Source organism: Amphiura filiformis, chromosome 15, assembly GCF_039555335.1.
Source record: "Amphiura filiformis chromosome 15, Afil_fr2py, whole genome shotgun sequence".
NCBI classification, from domain to species: Eukaryota; Metazoa; Echinodermata; class Ophiuroidea; order Amphilepidida; family Amphiuridae; genus Amphiura; species Amphiura filiformis.
Window position 1 is genome coordinate 38,170,761 of NC_092642.1, and position 23,044 is coordinate 38,193,804.

The 23,044-nt window shown below is 35.3% G+C and overlaps 1 protein-coding gene across 2 annotated transcripts in view; it reads right to left on the reverse strand.

Annotated features, from left to right (window-relative positions):
- Positions 1-20,240, reverse strand: part of LOC140171590 (uncharacterized) — a 54,980-nt gene extending 34,740 nt beyond the window's left edge. For both annotated transcript variants that reach the window (XM_072194871.1, XM_072194870.1), the window contains exon 1: positions 20,144-20,240. The gene's annotated coding sequence lies outside the window, so the exon portion shown is untranslated. The remainder of the gene's footprint in view (positions 1-20,143) is intronic.
- Between the last annotated feature and the right edge of the window lie 2,804 nt (positions 20,241-23,044).

Consider the following 23,044-nt stretch of genomic DNA (forward strand, 5'->3'; position numbering starts at 1 on the left):
CCGGGTCCATTTTATCACTATCTGCGCCATCAATCCATTTCAGAATCCAAATTGATGCAGAATTTATCCTCATCTATCAAACACTCATGATTTTCTTATTCATCTGAAACATTTGCGACATAATATTGGCAAAACTGCAATCATCTTTCGAAAAGATACGACTGTAGATTGTTTACAGCATTACTTTATCAAATTCGGAAGACTGAACATCGGCGCTTTCATACAGTCACTTCGGGTCCATTTTATCATTATCTGCGCCATCAATCCATTTCAGAATCCGAATTGATGCAGAATTTATCCTCATCTATCAAACACTCATGATTTTCTTATTCATCTGAAACATTTGCGACATATTAAATGTTGGCAAAACTGCATCACTGCAACTGCATCGAAAAGGAGCTAGGAATGAGAGCAAAAAGTAGGAAGTCACCACGGTACTTTCCATGGAAACTTTTACCAAACCGACAAAGTCTCCACGGAAGAAAAATCAAGAAGCACAAAGTCACCACGGATATCGATCGTGAAGGACGCTATGGTGTCTTTTGAAATGTCCACGGAAACTATTACCAAACAGGCAAAGTCACCACGCTGATCGATCGCTATTTGCATAACAATGAAACAGGAAACGGGGTGCTGGATGAGCTGACCTTTGACTGTTGTCACAAGCAAGCTTAATCAAGTTAATTAGTCGGGTGGTGGAGGAAGTGGAGGAGCTCTGTGTAATTCCAATGGGAAGTTGGTGTGCATAAAGAATTTCTGCACTTTGGTGCATCTAACTTAGTACAACTGCATTTTCATAGTGTTAATCTTAATTTTAAACTTAAGCAATTAAGGATTTAACAAGCTTTTAATTTATGCAGTGGAATATGTGTGTCATGCAATTCCGTGGGGTTTAAACAACTTTTTAAGGCATAAAAAGGGAAAACTCGAAGACTGTAACATGTATAAAAATAAATTGCATGATTTATTATAAGATTGTTTTTGTTTGATGTTCAAAGTACTTAATAAAATAAGAAATTAGAAAAAACCTTAGAAAATCAATATTATTTGATATCAGAAGAATTCAATTTGATATGTCTGATGTTCTCTCATGTCACACAAAAAATATTGTCAAAACGTTCATATCAGAGCACTTAATGTAAAATTTCCTTTGGCTAAAACTGGCATTACTTTTATACATATAAATATCTAATTCACATATAGGGTGTTCAAAAAAATCTGGCATGAGTACGGGTCCGGGGACATTGGAAATTGGGACCCGAGTACGGGTACTAAAGTCTGCCTTGAAGTAAACTTTATATTAAATCTAATGATATGTATTTAAAGTGTATGTAGCTGGGATGAAAAGCCGACCAAGCCGATCAATTGAAAATTGTGAACTTTCAAATATACATTTTTTTCCCGAAAAAGACCTAATTTGTTTTTGTGTTTTGGAAAAAAAAATCCATACTGTATATCTTCAATATGTGATGTCATAATTTTCAATTGATTGTCTGCTTTTCATCCCAGCTATACATACAAAGTACATATCATAATCATTAGCTTTATAAAGTTTACTTTACAATCCTGTGTTCTACACAGTGCATTTATCTAATTCCAATCCTGAGGGTGGTGTAACTCAAAGCTCATACGTATTGGTCTGTGTGAGAAGGTTTTCTAACTTAGACTTTTATCTTCACACTGCCATCACTAACAACGAGATATAAATGCGCTATAATTATAAAAAAAAATGCAAAAATAGGCACAAAGTTGGCCAGGGGTGTTACCCCCTTAAGCATTTCAGTTCAAAGAAAATATGCGATAGCACAAAATTTAATACAACATTTAAAACATGCTCCAAATTCACTAAAAACATATCATCTTCGTCTGGGCCTAAAGATCACAAAAATGTAAGTAACATCTGTGCACATAGAACATAATAATAGTTACTAAGTTATGAAGCTCAGCATGTCTAAGTTCAATTCAATTTGCATGTTGTACAGGCCGGTTGAAAAATGAAAGTTGCTCCGTTTTTTGTTAAAGTGGGGGCAAACTGTTCCTCAAGTTCAAGTGATTCAGGGAAAGAATAGTTACTATGAAGAGAGATGATAAATAAATATTTAATCCTATTGAATCCAACATTATTTAACTCTTTGCCGTGTAACATACTAACTAGACATGGTAGATAGTGCAAACTTTTCATTTTCTGAAGCCTCTAAGCTACAATCAAGTGCAAATTTCCCTGGGACACTTGTTCATATTTCGCCATCTGTTCAATAAAACCGGTCATATGAAGTCCACCATATGATACTTTATTTGTATAGTTTCCAACCTATTTCGAATCCCCTCCCTCCCCCACCAACCAATGTTGGAGCAAAATAGGCCATTTTAAAAATGAGGCGTTTGGTATATACAACATTGAATAAGGGGTGCGGGAGGGTCATTGAACTATGAAAGTGTCCCAGCAAATTTGCACTTGATTGTAGATGAACAATTTGTCTTGATTTTTACTCAAGTTGGAGCAACTTTGGACCCATTCACAACAAGCAATTCGAACTTGGACCTTTTGTGTCCCATAACTTCTTAACTGTAGATTGTATGCGCACAAACATTTCTGGGATCCTTGGGATGGATGAATAATTTGACATCTTGGAAAGTGTTCTTGGTATCAAATTTGCCCCCTATATACTATCCTATTGGGTCTTTTTGAGGGTCACAGTCTCAAAATTCTGCCTGGCAGACAATTGAATCAAATTCAGTATACCCAATTTAAAAAAAAATTAGCTGGTTGTCAACTTTTACGCAAACTTGCTGGTTGGAACACGGTCTAGTAGGCCAATCAAATTAAGATGAGTAAGGGGTTAACTCATCACTAATTGCAACAGAATCCATTTAATCACCATTCATTTCAAAAAACATTATTATTAAAGAAGTCCCCGAAAATCCAAGTAGTGGAACAGTACCTAATTTGCATAAATCCAAAATGGCTGCTTATACAGGGGTGGAATTTCAAAGTTGATCAAATCCTGTTACTTGCTGTTAAAGTAAATTCACACCAAACCTCAATCCTTTGTGCATCCTTTTAAGGTTGGTCTGAACCCTGGAATTATGGAAACTTTTGGGCCTCATAACATGTCAACTTTTTGGAATTGCTTGGCGTGAGACAGAGACGCACCGGGATTTGGCGACTCCAATGTTCATGACCCATGATTATTTGAGCCTAGTACACTATCCAACAAACACACTTTTACAAAAAACGTTAAAATGTCCGGTTTTATAAAGGGTATAAAATCGTTTAAATAACACTCAAAAACATTTTTGAAAACTTGATGCAAACATTCTAAACAAAATAGGCCTACTATTTTAAAGTGTCGTATTTTGCACAAATATTTGCCCAAAATATATTAAGGCTTACATACCGTACTATACGGTATAGGCCTTGCATAGCCTAAACCTTGATTATGAGTATAATTATTTCACTATTATAAACGGTATTTTGTAGGCCTACTTAAGGGCTGGGGTATGAACGTTTGGACAGTATTTATTTTGGGACATTAGAGCACATCAGACATATCGAATTGCATTCTGAATACGAAGAATGTCATTCTGATATCAAATAATTTTGAATTTTGAAATTCGCAATTTAATACACATCATGGCAAATCATTAAAATTGATATTTAACAGTACTTGAAGTAAATCTGATGATTTATACTTAAAGTGTATGTAGGTGGGTTGAAAAGCCGACGATCAATTGAAAATTTTGACCTTTTAAGATTGAAGATATGGATTTTTTCCCCAAAACACCAAAAAAAAATTAGGTCTTTTTGGGAAAAAATCCATATCTTCAATATGAAAGGTCAAAATTTTCAATTGACCGTCGGCTTTTCCTCCCTGCTACATACACTTTAAGAATATATCATTAGATTTATATAATTTACTTTGAGGACTGTTATATATCAAAAATTCGATAAATATCATATCAAATTTTTATAATTTGTAATTTAATTTATATTATATTAAAAATTAAAAAAAATGAAAATTATTTGATATCAGAAAGACATGCTTCGTATTCAGAATACAATTCGATAGGTCTGAGGTGCTCTCATGTGCCACAAAAATACTATCGAAAACATAATAAACGCTCATTTTAGATCCCTTAACTTAACAGTTTCATATAATCATGATATGCCTACATATTGAGGTTGTATAGTATATTCCATTATCAAGTTATGTTAGGTTCATTAATGTTTTTTTCTAATGATTTAGTATCCACATCTCACCTTGTATTACATTTTCATGTCATAATTTGTATTATTATAATATATCATATTATATTATATTATATTATATTATATTATATTATATTATATTATATTATATTATATATTATATTATATATTATATATTATATTTTATTATATTTTATATATATTTTATATTATATTATATTATATTATATTATATTATATTATATTATATTATATTATATAGTATTATAATTATTCTTATTATATGTCTATTATAGCCTATGGAGGATAAAGTGGTCCGTGGTCACAATCAAGAAAGTGTGACGTGATTCAGTATGCAAATTTTATATAAACAATAGCAACAATAGGAGGATATAATTCGATTATCAATAATATATATTGTTTGGTTCATATCTACTGATATAGGCTAAGAGCTTTTAACTATAGAGTATCATGATTTGAAGTGGTCGGAAACCAGGAAATTTGATCAACTTGACCAAGGTAATCAGCTCATATGCAAATGCCGCACTATATGCATAAACAATAGCAACAATAGCGGGGGTATAATTCTATTATTAATAATATTCAATAATATTGTTTGGTTCATATCTACTGAAATAAAAACGTATGACTAAATAATAGAGGATAATTAGTGAAGTGGTCGGAATCCAGGAAGTATGATCAACTTGACCAATGTGATCGGCTCATATGCAAATGTCCGTTTGTACACGCAAACAACGGGAACAATTGGGGGATATAATTAGATGAAGATAATTAGGCCTATATGATATGATAATATGCAAAATATAGGATAGGCTTTTACGACATCTAATTATTAAAATATGCACTGCATACATTAATAGAAAATAATGATTTACAATATCTTGGTGTAGATTATTCATCCAGTAGTTCAAAACATTATTTTATAATTATATTCAATCTAGGCCTAGGCCTATATACAATGTAGTAATAATACTGGAACTAAAATTTGCAACTCGCTTTGCTATGTTGCTTCCGATCAGATGCCTGATGAAATCCGAAGTTTTCGGACGCAACACGAGCAAAGTGAGTTGCAAATTTTATAGTTCCAGTATGGCAGTATTAGAATTTATAAAATAATGATTTACAATCTTATAAAGATTACAAGATGTGTATCTTTATTGAATGAAGGAGTGAATGAATGAATTGTTGAATGAATGAATCTGAGACGAATATATGAATGAATGTATTGTTGAACGAGCGGATGGATGAATGAATGAATGAATGAATGAACTTATATATGAATGATAGACTATCACCACACCACCACCCCAAAAAACCCAAACACCCCCCCCCCCACACACACACCACCACCACCAAACACTAACAACATTATAAACAGCAATGATAAAATATAATGTATAATTATCGTTAAGCACAAAACAGTAGTTTCGAGGATTCGAATAGTGCAACCAGCATTACGATTTTCAACAAGCGTTTCAAAGCGACTGGATTGATAGACTACCGTGGCTACTTTTACCAAAATAGGGAAGTCACCATGTCTACTTTTACCAAAATGACAAAGTCGCCATGGGTGTAATATAATGTAAAGTGAGTTCAAACTCTATTTTTCTGAATTCTGCGCTCAAATACAAAAGCTATAAATTAGGCCCTATACATTGAAGATATAGTTGATGAACGTGGGGTCTGCAGGTATAGGCCTACATGTGTGGGGTGTGTGGGTTTTTGTTGTTAGTGTGAATATACGCTTTTTACACTGATGCTTACTCAAAAAAAGTTTGTACCATTGTATACCGTACCACCAGAAACCCTCATCGGTGCTATCTACTGTAGATAGCAAGCTACACAATCTTACATGTGCTATCTCAGTAGAGATGGTATTAATTATGTATCATGCTGTGTTCCATATATAGAAAATTATAATATATATATACGAGTGTGTATAATTATGCCCTTATAGTCCCAGTATCTACAGCATGCAGTTCAATTGCGGTACCTCTTCAGGCTCGTATATAATTTATAGGTCTTTTGGTGTCAAGTTGATCGCTAATCTTAAGGGGCACTTCGTATAATCAACATCATCATCCCCCATCATCATCTTGCTCCAAGGCCATAAGATGGTATATAGCCAGTTTTAATTATGTATGACATGGTATGTACTATCATGCTTTTTAATATAGAAAATTAGGCTATAATATGCGAGTGTATAGGCCATAGACCCAGCAGTGTTCACGTCACAGCATCATTTTAAGTGTTCAATTGCGGTATAGGCCTACCACTCTAGTCTAAGTTCACTATATGCTTTATAGGTCTTTTGGTGTCAAGTTAATAGCCAATCTTAAAGGGGCACTTCGTAATCACTGACATCATCCCCCTTGCTCCACAAAACTTATAATATTATACCATCAGAAATCTGGGAGTCATAGTTTTGTTTAATACGGTGCTATCAACTGCATGCGGTATGATAATATTAATCATTAGGCCTACAAAGCGGTTTAATAGCCATATTTGGCGGTTCTCGGCGGGCGCGATTACCTGGCTGATGGTGACTGTACCCACTAAGTTTCATGCCCAATATGACAGTTTTTACTAATTTGACCTCAGAGACCCCTGGTGACCCCAAAATGACCTTCCAGAAATTTGGCTCTAAATGTTGACTGTAGGGCCTACCCACCAAGTTCCATGGCCATACGACAGTTTTTAGTAATTTGACCTCAGATGACCCCTGGGTGACCTTCCAAAAATTTGGCTCTAAATGGTGACTGTACCTACCAAGTTTCATATCCACACGACACTTTTAGTAATTTGACCTGAGATGACACTGGGAGCCTCGTGGGCCGGGGTCAGATGACTTAGTGAACATAAACTGCTTCTTGCCAGTTCAGAACTACACCCACCCAAAAAATCTAAATGATTTGATCATAAGGATATTCTTCCTATTCAGAATGCAATTTGGTGTATCTGATGGCTCCACAAAAACACCATACAAACGTTGTTGTCCAATTAGCTCCAATTCCTTAAGCCTATTTCAATATTATATATGCCATATGGCCCTACATGAGTCGGTTTATACTTTTTTTTTTTATACATGTAGTCTTGTCATGCTATATATCACGCATCTTACGTAGGCCTATAATATTAGGCGTATAGCACTAACCTATTTTTTTTGATGACTAATCATTAGGATATAAAAAAAGTTATAATTAAGTATAGGCCTATCATTTATATTGTGTGCAATGTAAACGACAGGAGGATAAAATTCGATTGTAAATATAATATATATTGTTATCTTCATCTCTACGCAAATAAGAGTATATCCCTTTCAAGTTGAAAAATGTTGCCAATATTAACACATTAAGTCCCTTCAGTTTATACATGAATTAACTTAACAATTTTTGTCAATTATGTGTTACTATTTATCTTCAGGCCCGCTTATCTTCAGACAATTTTTTAATAACACATTATTTTCTTGAATGTTGAAGACTATAATGAGCAAGAGCAACCAGTATTAATACGATTTTAATACGTTTTAAGCGACTGGGTCAATAGACTACCGTGTCTACTTTTACAAAAATGACAAAGTCACCACGGCGTAAAATAAAATGGACTTGTTATACCGCCCTCATACACGTGATCACTCTCGTGGCGACTTAGCTATTTCTGTAGGAGTTTCCATGGCGTCTTTGCCATTTCTGTTCTATATTCCGTGGAAGCTTTTATGGAGACTATGTCATTTTAGTTAAATTTACTACCTGCGAAAAGATACGACTTTAGATTGTTTATCATAAAGTAAAACATGGGCAAATGGGCAAAAGGCTGAGATACCTGTGAGATCCTGAATACATGAATACGTCAGTCTATACTCTCTACACGGCCGCTGTGGTTCGGATCGCTCCACTTCTAGTGTGAGCGAAGCGGCCAAAGCGGCTGATGTAGAGACTGAAAATTATATTCATTCATAAAACTCACGGTAGCGTCGATTCTACTACAGGTGACGTCGTATGAATTGAAAACATCAGCAAATTAATTTTTGACATTTTCTTTCCAGATTTATGAAGAAAATATGAATGTTTTTCAACAGATCATCAAATTACTTTATTATATTTTTTTTTCAATTGGTAGCGTTACCCGTACGCTTTATAATTATATATTGCTCACACGCTTTTTAGAAACCCACCCTATATTCCGCAAAATTGTAATTTTTACAGATTTTCAGAATTCCCAACCCACGCTGTAGAAAGCGTGCCAGACAAACAATGATAATGAATAGCCAGATGTGACCTTCGCTGTCGAGCCGTTGTTTTCAGGGTTGTCAAACCCGCGATTTGGTAACCCAATTAGGCGACTTTTGAAGATTTTCCCGGGACAATTTCCTGCCCCATAGAATACAAAGGGTAAAGAAAAAAAATTGGGCGACTTTTCGATTATTTGACCTGCGATTCGGGCTGAATTTTTTTGGCAACCCTGGTTATTTAGCGTTCATTTAATTAAATTACTACGCCGCTGGTCTCTAAATATTTTGAAGTGTTGTCCCATAAACAAAACTCCCGAGAACTCAATAAACAATCTGGACAAAGGAATCATCCAATCACGTTTCTATCCATGTGAGATCACCGCAAAAATTCATGATAAAAGGTCACTTTCCCAAAGAAAAATAGTGCAATCCGTCAATTCCCGCCATGATCTCACAACTTAAATTACTCAGACCAAAATAATCTCTAGCGCATACAAGGAACCAAGCAAAACGATAGAAATGACTTGTTTCTCATGACGACTTTTGACTTTTCTCACTTCAAAATAAGTACTTTCCCCACCCCAAATTCACTTCTAAAGGAGTGCAATCGATTGCTAAATAACTAAGCAAACCTTGGAATGTAATTTCAAAGCCAAATATCATTAACAAAAGAAACCTTAGCATAAAAAGCAAGAACGCAAGTGGCCAAAATTTGTAGCAAAAATACAGTCCTCACTGACTACAATGACTAAGGCTCACTAGCTCCGCTAAGAGCCAAAAATGGTTGCACAGCGATTACCAAATAGGGTGCAACTCTACTAGTCTTATTACAAGACTGCCCTACCTCAACCCTAAACCCTGTAAACGAGGACTGGACTCAAGTCTAGTGAGTTGCACCCTATTCGGTAATCGTACCATGGCTGAATACTACAGCTGAAAAAATAACAACAGAAAAAAAAAAATTTAAATTAAACTAGCACAGTTTACAAAATTACAATACAAACCTAATTTAGTAAAAACAACAGGAAAGGTTAGATGGACATGGAGTCACTGACGTCACAGTCGGCACTACATGGCCTGTGTGCCCTGGAGTGAATCCAACCAACAACAACATCAACAACAACAAAATATAAACAATAAACAGAAATAAACAACTTCAAATAAGTGATGATCAACCAACTGGTATACTGTCAAGGTACACAAAGCATGACTCACCAAAGATCACGATGATCATCATCATGCTCACAACCTTGCAATATTGCACACAAGTTCAGGAGATCAGTTCTCCAAAATTAGACAATTTTATTTGAATACAATCACTTACCAGTCTCAGTTACTGCTAAATTGAATTGAAAAGCCATGTGACATGTTTCTCCCTGCCATGATATTGGTAATAGCCCCGGTAATAGCTCCCTAGCGGACTGATTAAAGCGGCAGACCATGTGATCTACCATCACCATTTGGTAATTTACGATACACATGGGGAGGATAGGTTAACCAATTGAGTGGAAATTTAATACTTTATTGGAATATAATCGCTAACCAATTGTAATTTTCACTCAAAACAGTTACAAGGGTAATTTATTTTTATTCCATACACCCACACGCAACCACAGATCCAACAGGAAACAGAAGTTTACCCAAAAATCTTTCAAATTTTACTGTGCAAAAAGACCCCAAAACTGGTGGGAACCCTGCCGGTATATACTATAATAGGTATGATTTTATGTCAGAACATGGAGACTGAAGAGATCAGAATTCACACCCACACCCCCCCCCCCCCATGTAAAATGTGTTGTTATTTGTTGCTCACTCACTTGAAGATAGATGTTTAGCCCAAATGCAGTGTCCGATTTACAAATGTTTTCCTACCTGCACTGGTGCATGTAGCCCAAAATTTCTACATGCACAGCAAAAAGTGTGCATGCACCAAAATTAAAGCAAACATAAAATCACATTGAATCACGATCATTGTCAGTTAAGCTTGTAATAATATTCCCGGCTCCACTGTCATTGTCATTTTTATGCCGATCACTCGCCGATTTCTTAGCCAAAACACTGGATGCTGTGGCTTCATCTGTTCTAGAACTAGTCGCCGATGAGGTGCACGATTTCCAGAATGATGCCAGTGTTTTTGAGCTATTTCCTTTTTTGCTGGACATTATTATGATTATTTTCCGTACGTAAACAAATATTTCCCACGGTTTAAATTCCGGTTCTTTTTTTTCAATGAAATGAAAATGACAGTTTCTACATGTGCGAGGGTATCGGGAATTGGTGGATGATGTCACATTACGCTAGCCCCTCTAAGGGAAGTCATAGTCTTGGGCCAGACTGTATGTGGCTATCTCGAATGTTCGTTAGGATCGACAAGTATCAGACCGACGCAAACTGGCTGTGTAGGAGACTAGGGAAGTCAATGAAAAAAAGTGACAGTTCTCACGTGATAGGGGTATCGGGAATTGTCAATTGCGCGATTTGCGCCAGCCCTTCTAATGAAGTCAGGATATTGCGCTAAAAATAGATTGGGTTTTCCAAATCGGACTGACTGCTTGTTTACTTTTGTATATTGCCTTGTCATATCGCTAGCGCTAAAATCGTACATGCACGCGTGCAGGCAGGTAGTGAAAAGCTGCATGCACAGAGGGAATGTTACATGCACTGGTGCAGGTATGCAGGTGGTAAATCGAACACTGCCCAAATGAGATTCAAAAGTATATTACAAAGAGTCTGCAAGGTTGACAGCAAAATGTATGTTTTGATTTTGATTTTTCCATAAAAAATAAAGGGATATTCATAATTTTTTTGCAAATATAACCAGTTTTCATTGGTATTTTTTGGAAAATCACAATAATGAATTCAAGTGAGGGTCAAAAAATGAAGTGAGGGCGGGTGACGGGAAACTCAAAATCGACTTTCCTTGGCCTAAAAAGCATGATATAAAGCAACACTCACTTTTTGAATAATTTCAAAGAAACCAAGGTGTATTGCTGAAAGGTTGACTGATTATTAAGGTTCCTCTACTTACTTCCTGACCTTGTTGACCAGCTACATGTAGTACTTCTGTTATAAATCTACTTCATACTTCCTGTCCCCTATCCCTGATTTGCAAATTATCTATATATCCCTGTTTCTATAGGCTTACTTTGAAACAAGAATAGATTAATATTTTAATCCCGTCTCTAGCAAAATGGAATATGCATGAGATTTAAAAACCCATCATTGAAATTCACAATGCAGATTGCAGATTGCAATATTATTACACAAAATAATCCCAAATTGATTGAAAACCTTGATCTCTACTTCATTTATTAGTTTTTGAGAATAGTAGGACTAAAATTACATTTGCTCATCCAAAGGCCAAGGTTAGCGTTTTATATTTTATCTATAAAAAATTTCTCTGTATTTGTTTCAACCGGGTTTCAGCACTATATGTGGGCCATTCGTGTACCGGTACTGTATTGTTTTCAATTGGCTTACTTTGTTTTCTAGAAATGGTTAAAAGGAACTTGCTTGCTAATTTTTAATAGGCATATGTCAAAGTTGTTATTATTTTAAAAAATATATGTAACATTGTAGTTGTAAATTGTTTTGTAGTTTGTAATGTAACTTGTGAGGGATAGAGCTCTTCAAATTAGTTACCAGTATCTATCTGATTTTCCCTTCTGCACTTTGTTTTTATGCCATGTTTGTACGTATTGTGCAGTGAATTGTAATGAATATTAATATCTGAAAACAAATTAAAGACAGCTATGGATGTGTTCCCAACTTGCAGATACATGTATATAGGCCCTAGGCCCTAAAGATTACCTTTAAATCCAAATACAGGGGTTCAATTTCAATGTGAGATATTCTCCATGTTTATTGTTTACAGATCACTAGACCATCAGAAATTGTAATCAAAATGCAAATTTACAAATACTAACCCCTCCAACTTAAGAATTTAAGACAACAAACCTATGGTACAACTATGTACAATGTCAAAGGGTAATATCTATTCCACTATTTTCTCACTATATTGTGTTTAAAACTCTTACCCAGTGCCAGCACCAGGATTTTTTTGGGGGTGGGGGCATTGAGGAGGCAAAGTGAATTTCAGGGGGAAAAGGGGGAAAAAGGGGGAATTTTGTGTAAATTTGTGTTTATTTGGGTTTTTTGCTTTCAAAGTGGGGGGCAAACTGGGGAGACGAGAAAAATATTGGGGGGGGGGGGCAAATGTCCCCCCACGTCGCCACTGCTCTTATCTCAAGAATTTACCAAGTTAGAACAACCCTATCAAGCTGAGCAGTTTTAGCCTACCATTTACTAAATTACACTGTCTTAATGTTACTAATTTTATACAGGATGATAATCAATATACCCCTGCATTGTGTTCCCTTAATCCACTTTTACTTGAAATAAATTGCTTTTCAAACATCCTGTCAATAAGCTTTATTATCATGTCTAATTAAATTTGCAACTCTGTAGACTGCGCTTCTTTTGCAGCCAGCGAGCTAATTGAATTACATCATGTACCTGCCTCAATCATTCATTGTGTATGGGTTGCTTCAAACTGATTGAAATAAATGACTTGCAAATGTTGTAACAAATTAAGGGAACAACCCAAAACACTCCCCTATAAACATATACCTAGCTTTGTTTTGATTTTGAGGTGATGACATCCCTTCCTAATGGCCTAAACCGAAAGTGGGTCAAAATAGCCTTTTCAGGGGCATAAGAGAAACATATATAAATTTATCAAAACTTAAACCCCTTCCTCCCAAAGGAAACTAGTTTTATTGATAGGATGTCATCAATCTTTTGGGTTGTTCCCTAATCACCTGTATATTTATGTGCATTTTAAAGCTTAGCTAAAATGTAGCTTCACTCAACCCCTATCCTTAATCCTATTACTCTAACCCCTGTGGTAACCTTTGACCCAGGCCTTTGACCCTGGGGTTAACAATAAACCTGAATGACTATACCATCCTAATACTAAGGCATTGGTAGAGGGAGTTCAAGTACAATGTAACCGTTGCTTACAAGTTACATCACAGTCTGTGCTTACATAATAGCCATGATTCTGAATCATTCTGCCAAACATATTTTGAAATAGCAGTTGGCAGGGCATTTAATTTTTTAATTAAAATTAAGGAGATGACCTATAACTTGTTTCCCCCTATAATGTAGCAAGAGGGGTGACTATGCACACATCTGGTTATTCCTTCATGTAATTTTACACGAAATTAGGGTTAGGGTTATGGTTAAGGTTAGGGTTAGTTTAGGGTTATGATTAGGGTTATGATTAGGGTTAGGGTTAGGATTAGGGTTAGGATTAGGATTATGCTTAGGGTTAGGATTAGGGTTAGAGTTAGGATTAGATTACACGAAATAATTACATGAAGGATCAACCATACATCTAGTAGAGGTTGTACTCCGGACTCAGCTTATCAAAGGTTTCAAAATTCTTGTAAAGTTATAATATAAATAATAAGTTTAATATAAATTCGACATTGCTGCCCCCTGGAACCCCACCAGGGGCCTGCGAGGTACATCCTAATCAGACTCCATTCGGGGGAACTGAACAACCTGGCCCCACCACTTTCAATGTGCTGCGCACGCCACTGACTCACAACGGTGGTCACCAGTTTCTTTTGTTATGCATAGTCGCGCTAAAAGTCGATTGATACGTACATGTACATGTTGAGATAAGCCCAATTCAGATATACGCCTTTTGCTATGAAATTAATTATCTCGGTCAAATGTAAAGCAATAAATTTTGTGTCCAGCCATTTTCCAAAATTTCATATCCTTTTGAGGGCATGTGTGCCACAACCCCCCGGTGCCACTGCCCCTACATGTAGATGATGCTACATGTTCGTCACTGGTGTTAGCAGAGGGGGATATTTAAAATTAGGAAAATGTCACAGTCACTAAATAACCCTGAGTACCGGTACCTTATAAGAGCCTTATTTTATAACGGCTGCTCCACCACCCAACCGGAGATGTTTTGAACAGTAAATAAAATTGCAACAACTTACTTTTTTTAAATTAATTTTTTTTTCTACCTTTTACCACCCCACCCCTCACCCCCCTACAAAATAAATACCCACAAATGTCCATCACCCTGGCCAGATGCCCAGGGCTCGCATTTTGATTTGGCGTGTCACACTCGGCAGTCCACGCTTTTTAATGCGTGCCGGTTCGAAAGTACAGTTATTCATTAAAATGCTTATACAGTACAGTAGTAGTTTTTCACATATAATTTGCATTGTTCACATAATGTATCAACTTAATGGAGAGAAAAACATCGGATTCGCACGTGTGAAATAGGTGAAGAATTCGGCGTACTTGATTTACTTCGAACCAAATTGCGTGTGACTTCGTCAATGTTTACAAATAGTAGGCCTGGCATTTTCGGGTAATCTTGTACCCGGGTACCCGGCGCATTTTTCGGGCGGGTAACCGGGTACCTGAAATTGCAAAAAAAAAAAAAAAAAAAAAAATTCAAGATATTTTGTATTTTTAATATGAAAATTGATACTTTGTATTCATGTCATACTCTATTAATGATTTCAAAATGCATCAAATTCAATGCATTTTGAAATCATTAGACTATGGCCGTGTGTCTTGACTTGGGACCCTGGAAAAGTGGGAGGTGTGACACTTTGACTGAAAATTTCAACTTTTCTCTTTAATTAAACTATGAAGACAGCATCACAATCCTTCAAGTTTACATTCATTTTAAAGCTAATTTATTCTGCTTGAACATGATACCAAAAGATAAGTAATATGACATTGCTAATTAATTTTACGGACCAATAAGTTAACAAAGTGCAAAGTGGGAGGATCACGGACACGGATCTTCGGACACGGTACAATGTAATCTCTATGGGAAAAATGAATTTTTATAGGTACTGTAACTATGATCCACTTGAAATTTTTAATAATTTAATATTGTGTGGTTAATAGATGTATTTGAATGGACTTATTAATAGTTCTGCTGTAATATTTTATGAATTTTACTTTAATTATACAGATTAATGACACTTAACGAGCTGCTAATTAAGAGTAAAACGATGATGCGACAAAAGCTCTGACATTCAGAAATTTTGTTGGGAGTTTGAACCACGGTGATAGAAGTCAAATATCCACCCCTCATTAATGCTGTATTTTAGAAGCAAGTAATTAATAAAGAATTAAACAAATTGTTGGCCTGTAATGTTCTAAATTATTAGATTAATGACACTTAACGAGTTGTTAATTAGCAAAGGCTAAAATAATTTTGCCATCAAAAAACGAGTCTGATCATTAGAAATTGTATGAACTACTTTGAAAAACTACATTGTCCTACAGGTCAAACATTATACTCCCTCTCATTTATGCTGTTATTGTTAGGCAATTAATAATATTAAAAATAAAATGCAACATTGTTTAATGTTACTGATAATTTAATTATCATAATCTAAGTCCAGGAACAGAGTTGACACAGTGTCAAGAACTAAAAGTAATGGCCCATAACAGTTCCAAACACTTGGAAGCTCCGCTCTGTAGCATTTGTTAACTGTGAAAGATAACTGAATGTCAGAGAGCTGTCCTGTTATTGTATGGCATGTTTATAAACTGATTTTCATGCTTGTAAGGTTCGCAGAATCAGACACCAGCAAAGATCAAAAGTCTTCTACATCTAAAGCACCAAAAAGAAGTGTCATTGAAACTGAAGAAATGGCAAACATTATTGCCAAGGATCAGTAATTGCCATTGAACCATCAAGTGATTCAATATGATTACCGCTTGTTTAAAAGTTGCATCAGAAGGCATTATTACAGTCAATGAAGTAGCTTTTGTCCATTCTGACTATAATCACACATTAAAAATGTCGATTGCAGATCAAGCCAGGAAGCAGCAACTCCACGGCTATGGAATTTCACTCATAATTATTAAGTGACTACAAGAGAAAGGTGTTTGAAAGTAGATGAAAGACCAGCCATTGTACCAAAGCAAAATATAGTACAATATTATGTTGGTATTGACCTTTCACAGAGCAAGAAAAAAGCAAATTATTGTGTTCTTCAAAATGCAGACCATGAAGACATTTTGTGTTCATTATCGTGACTGCGCTTTGATTCAGCTAGGATAAACAAGATGGGTAAAACTGAGGATTAAAGCATGTTAGACAGGCTCATAGTTATGCCTTGTATTTTTGATGTTTAGAGAGCATGTGTGTATAACCAGAAAGCACTCTGGACATGATTTTCCTAGACACGTTATGCTGAAATAACAATGTGACGATTTTTAGAGCAAATTTTATGAAGGTAATTTTCATCCTCATGTATCACAATTACCTTTATAGGGATACCTGTAAAACTATACATATTTAGAATGCTCTTACCTTGAATAATCCAATTCTGGCATAGATTTTACTCTAGGATGTATCTCATCAGTGGACCAAATTTTTGAGTCATACACTTTTTATGGAAAAATCACCGATATTTGTACTTGTAACTTCTTAACCCTTACCCCTATCAAGAAAATAATGTCATTTTGAATTCCTTGGAGCAAAAGCTTCAAAAATATGTATACTTTTAATAGTGTGAGATGTTTAGTTCTTGCGAATCAAACGTTTGAATAAAAAAAGGCGTAAATTTCTTGAATTTTGTCGGTGTCACGCAAAAGGTTCCCAACTTAAGACACGCGGCCCTATATGACATGAATACAAATGATCAATTTGTTTGTTTTTTTTGAATTTCGGGTACCCGGGTAGGGTATTTCCTACCCGGGTAATGTAATCTCGGGCGGGTACCCGCTACCCCGCCCGAAAATGCCAGCCTTAACAAATAGCGGAAAAAGCAAAGAGTGGTGGGGGTCAAGAATTTTCAGTATAAAGGGTGCCTCAGTAAAAGCGTGGGGGTCAGGAATTTTCAGTATAAAGGGTGCCTTTTAAAATAAAAAGGGTGGGAGTCAAACCCCACTGCCGAGTATGCGTGTTACTATACATCACAGATCTAGGAGAAAGTAAAACATTCTTTTTCCCGACTCCCAAAAGCTATAGACCACTTGACATCACTGTTTATCAACAAAGGCGAGGACTCGTCTATCGATATGCTTGAACGAGCCGCTACACAGTTTAATGGCTTTCTTGTACTAGTTATTTGAAATGTAGCGGCCGCGATTTAAAATGCACGTCACAGCATGTGCCCTTTAATAGCAAACTACGATGCGTACTCATACTGCAGAGCAAAGAACAATGGAAATTGCCATAATTCGTGTGCATACTGCCGGGCAATGACGTCACATGCCAAGTGGTCTATAGAACAAAATGGTTGAAGTTTTACGAAAATCATCCGAGCAATTTTAATTTTTGACCCATGCAATTTTATTGTATTTACCACTTGATTTCCGTGGGCGGCGCCATGGTAGTGCAATGCAATTAGTAATTTAATCGTAAATCCTTCTTTCTAAAAAAAAAAAAAGCGCAGTGATTTATAGTGCGCTACGCACAGGCACAACACCTAGACGTTGATCCACAAGCCTCAGCACACTTTACAGGATGTTGCTGACCACTACGCTACGGCCCCACATAATTCCATTATAAACAAAACAACAATTCAGGGACTTTGCTAGCCCTAGAACTCTGGCCATAGTGTCCGTTTTTACTTCCACTAGGGCCAGAGGCACTTACATTGAAAAATTTGTTGGAGATGCTTGAACGATCCAGTACAAAAAATCAATGCTTGATCGAACCAATACAAATGTGTGTCAGGTCACTAATTAACATGATAAAACCCACTTGAGAACACACAATCGCCAGTCATTTCTAAAGACGCATTTATACTCAATCGCTTTTGCAGAAATCTGAATCGCACGCATGATCAGTGTACTAAATCGCCGTCGTATTTGCCTGCTGAACATGCGCATAAATCGCTGTTTTTCAAAAGCGACACGTAGGCCTATATTGACACCCTCTGTCGGTCAAGGATTCAGTCTGATGATAAGCAACCCATGGGTATAAACATAGCTTTACACAATGACTAATTTACATAGGCACAAAAGACCGTGTTCATGTACCGTTACTCAGCCAAACATGGCAGAGTAGGTCCCGGATGACGGTACATGTTCCTATCTCCTCAACGTTATACCTTTCCAACAAGGAAAGAGATACGAAAAGCGAACGTCTAGACTTTGCTGCTTCAAGAGCGCACACCCTAGACATTCCACAATAACCTTAGCAACCAGGATCAGCTCCCGAGTTTCAGATGCACGGGTTACATTTTTTATAATTACAACGAGACAATTAGCAGCAAGTTCCTTGTCCAGGGGAATTTCAAGCTAACTCAATTTTCCCACGAGAGCGTAGGGTTCGAACCCGCAACCTCACGCACCATAGTCGAACTGAGCTAACTTGACTGCTCAGGAGCACCCCCCGGCATTGAATCTCAATCTGATTTTTTAAAGTTTTTTTCATTGACAACTCACTTCCAATAAACGCCCCCCATTTGGAAAAATGCAATGCCCCCGGGGCATTTTAGTACAAACAATACAGTTTTTAACATGTCCAGAGTAAATATTTAAAAAATAAATATCAAAATATTCAAATCAGATCAACCATTGAAGATAGTAATTTTAGACCCGGCCTAGCCGTAGCCAGACAGGGTCTAATTCTGCATAAAACCGGGCAACGTTATTTCTATAGATCTGCTGCGCATTCAAATTGCATTGTATTGCATCGTAATTTCATTTGTGTCTATACTATGCTAATTATGTTTACACAACATGAACTCACATGTTTTCAAGCAAATTCGCCGATAATAGGTGATCAAAAGCGATCGGAATGTTACAAAAGTACAAATCGCATTCAGCTTACTTCATATGAGATGATCTTTGGAAAAATACGGCATAATTTGTCTTGGTGTTTGCGCCTTGCGGAATGCCATGCAGTAAAATATTAATACGTTGCGGCAATTCATGATTGACAACTAACAATCGCTGTGTCCTTCGTATCTTCCACTGTCAATTTCTTATCCACTCACTAATCCTCACAAAAGCTTTGTGTTGATTATGTAATGTGTGAGGCAAATTGCAATAAGTACAATGAAATAATGAGTAGGGCGGGCCAGAGGCGAGGTTCTTCTTCATCTTACGTAAGAGAATTGTCCTCCAAAAAACCCGGAAGCTTGTCGTTTGCAGCTCTAGCTGAAATACAGCAAGATAATGTAATTGTAAGATAGTAAATGTAAACCTGTATTTTAGCTAGAGTATCTCGAGGTAGCCGTAGCCCTAATCCCTGCTACTGTAGTGCTAGACAACTCATGAAATTTACAAAACTGTAGTGTAGACAGAACAACAAACTAAACTTGTATTGTAATAATTTAAAGATGTCTGGCCATTTGTAAAGACGCACGTCCAGGCTATTATTATACAGTAGAATAGCTTTCGCAATAATGCAATGAGTGTACAATCACAATACACAGCAGTGACGTGCTGAGCTGAGTCAGTGGGATGTCAACCGCATAGCATAGTCAACACAGTGCAAACAATGAAAACATCATTAGAGATGTGACTCGCTATTAGAGATGTGACTTTCAGTCTAGCAATTTAGGCTGTACGCACACGAACATCATGAACATACAAATCACAAACATGTTTTTAGACAAATTAACAAGACATCACCCCCTAAAATCTACCTTTTGCCAACTACTTACGATTAAATTGGAGATCACTCCGTTTTGTTTTTCGTGTTTATTGACGCAAGCAAAGAGCAGTTTCGCAATCATTCATCATTCATTCGCTGTATTCCGTGCAATAAACTGAATCTCGACCTACTCCCCTAAAATCCTCACACGCTTTGCGCATGTGCGAGTACTAGTCTGTGTTCAAGACTTTGCGTGTATTAGTCTTGTATTCATGATGTATTGACCTCTGGTATTGACCAGGCGAGCTGGGTATTTGCCGTCAGGGTGTCAACTATATTAAACAAGTGTGCTAAAATCACGTTTATGATAAAAGAAAATATGTCTATAGGCCCCTATCCATAGAAATATTAATGCTTTATGCAATCAACTATCATAATGCCGCGCACGGGCCTATGCCTAGCTTAGGCTCTTTAAGATTTTTTAAAACGGCACGATGTCGATGACTGTTAATTAGTAGGCCTATTAATTATTAATTTTAATTAAAAATAATAAGTAATTAAAATTCCTTATTATTTTCTTTATTTTGAAACGAGTGGTCACATCCCAATATCAACGGTAGGCCTACATTTTGGCACTGCAGATATAATTATTGCGATTATATGGTTGATTTTATAGGCCTAGGCCTACATTGATATCTAAAATGCAGGGGTGTTTCAGTATCATAGTTAAGAAGTAAAAAAAAAAAAGTAGCAAATTAATATAGGCCTATGTCATTTTGAGAAAATGTCAAATAAAGATCAAATAGGCCTAAATAAATATTTTGCAATTCTCAATTTTGGACGCGGGAATTATTAGGCTAAATAAATAAGAAATAAGTAAATAAATAAACATGTTTCACGTCTCCTCTGGCTTTCTTTTTTGAGGTTTCTTCGATTTATAGGCTTATAGGCCTATTATTATTTTTTTGAAATTCAGTTTAATATAGGCCTAGGCTAACTTTTCAAAATATATCTGTAGACCTATGTCTAGGAAGTTGAGATGCTTTCTATAGCCTAGCTAATGTAGGCCTACAAGAAACATTTTTGGAAGGTTTTGTGATAATTAAAGGGGTCTTACCGGTACCTCTCAGAAAAACAAATAAAAGGCTTACTCCTTTTTCCAGGCATCAGTGCAGTGGCGGTGCCAGGAATTATTAAAGTGAATTTCAGGGGGAGGGCGCAAAATAAACAAATTTTGAGCAAAATTGCCGCAAAAAGTGGACATTTTCATAATTTTGAGTTTTTACTGGCTATTTACCGGCAATTTTGCGATAAAAGATAATAACTCCCCTCTTCCTTCTCTTTTTTTTCAAAAACCCGGATGTGAAACATGTTTGTTAATTTTGTTTGTTTAGGCCTATAAGTTTGTTTATTTATTTGTTTATACATGTACGTTTGTTTATTTGTTTGTTTAAAACTTTGTTGTTATTTGTTTGTTTGTTTATCTTTGTTATTTATTTTGTTTATTTGCCTGTATTTTGTTTGTTTTTAAGTTTGTTTGTTTATTAATATTTGTTTATAAGTTTGTTAATTTGTTTAAAACTTTATTCATAATTTCTTTGTTGATCTTTTTGTTAATTATATTGTTTATTTGTTTGTTTATAAGTTTGTTTATTTGCTTGTTTGTTTATCTTTTGTTTATTTGTCTGTATTTTGTTCAAGGTGTAAGTGTTTATTTATTTATTTGTTTATAAGTTTGTTGATTTGTTTATAGCTTTATTGTTAATATGTTTGTTTATCTTTTTGTTAATTATATTGTATATTTGTTTGTTTATTTGTTTTTTGCTTGTTTCTTTATCTTTTGTTTATTTGTCTGTATTTTGTTTAAGTTGCAAGTTTGTTTGTTTATTTATTTGTTTATAAGTTTGTTGATTTGTTTATAACTTTATTGTTAATAAGTTTGTTTATCTTCTTGTTAATTATATTGTATATTTGTTTGTTTATTTGTTTTTTGCTTGGTTCTTTATCTTTTGTTATTTGTCTGTATTTTGTTTAAGTTGCAAGTTTGTTTGTTTACTTATTTGTTTATCTTTTGCTTATTATTTTTAAGTTTGTTTATTTGTTTGTTTAAATGTTGTTTACTTTTTGTTAATTATATTGTTTATTTATAGGTTTATTTATTTATTTGTTATTTATGTTAGTTACTTTATTTGTTTATTTATTGTTTGTTGATTTGTTTGTTTATTATTTTATTGATTTTTTGCACATTTGTTTATTCGATGATTTGTTTGTTTATAATTATGTTTGTTAATTTGTTTATTGTTTATTCGATCGTTTGTTTATTTGTTTATAAGGTTTTGAATTTATTTATCTATGTATTTGTTTGTTTGTTTATAGTTACTTCCAGAGTGGTGTAAATCGTTTTCATTTAATAAATTAATAATTGCTAACCGCTGCTAACTACTTGCCTATTTGTTTGTTTACTTGCCTATTTGTTTGTTTACTTGCATAATTTGTTTGTTTACCTGCCTATTTGTTTGTTTACTTGCCTATTTGTTTGTTTACTTGCCTATTTGTTTGTTTACTTGCCTATTTGTTTGTTTACTTGCCTATTTGTTTGTTTACTTGCCTATTTGTTTGTTTACTTGCCTATTTGTTTGTTTACTTGCCTATTTGTTTGTTTACCTGCCTATTTGTTTGTTTACTTACCTATTTGTTTGTTTACTTCCCTATTTGTTTGTTTACTTCCCTATTTGTTTGTTTACTTCCCTATTTGTTTGTTTACTTGCCTATTTGTTTGTTTACTTGCCTATTTTACTTGCCTATTTGTTTGTTTGCTTACATGCCTATTTGTTTGTTTGCTTACATGCCTATTTGTTTGTTTGCTTACTTGCCTATTTGTTTGTTTGCTTACTTGCCTATATGTTTGTTTGCCTACTTGCCTATTTGTTTGTTTGATTGTTTGCCTACTTGCCTGTTTACTTGTTTGCCT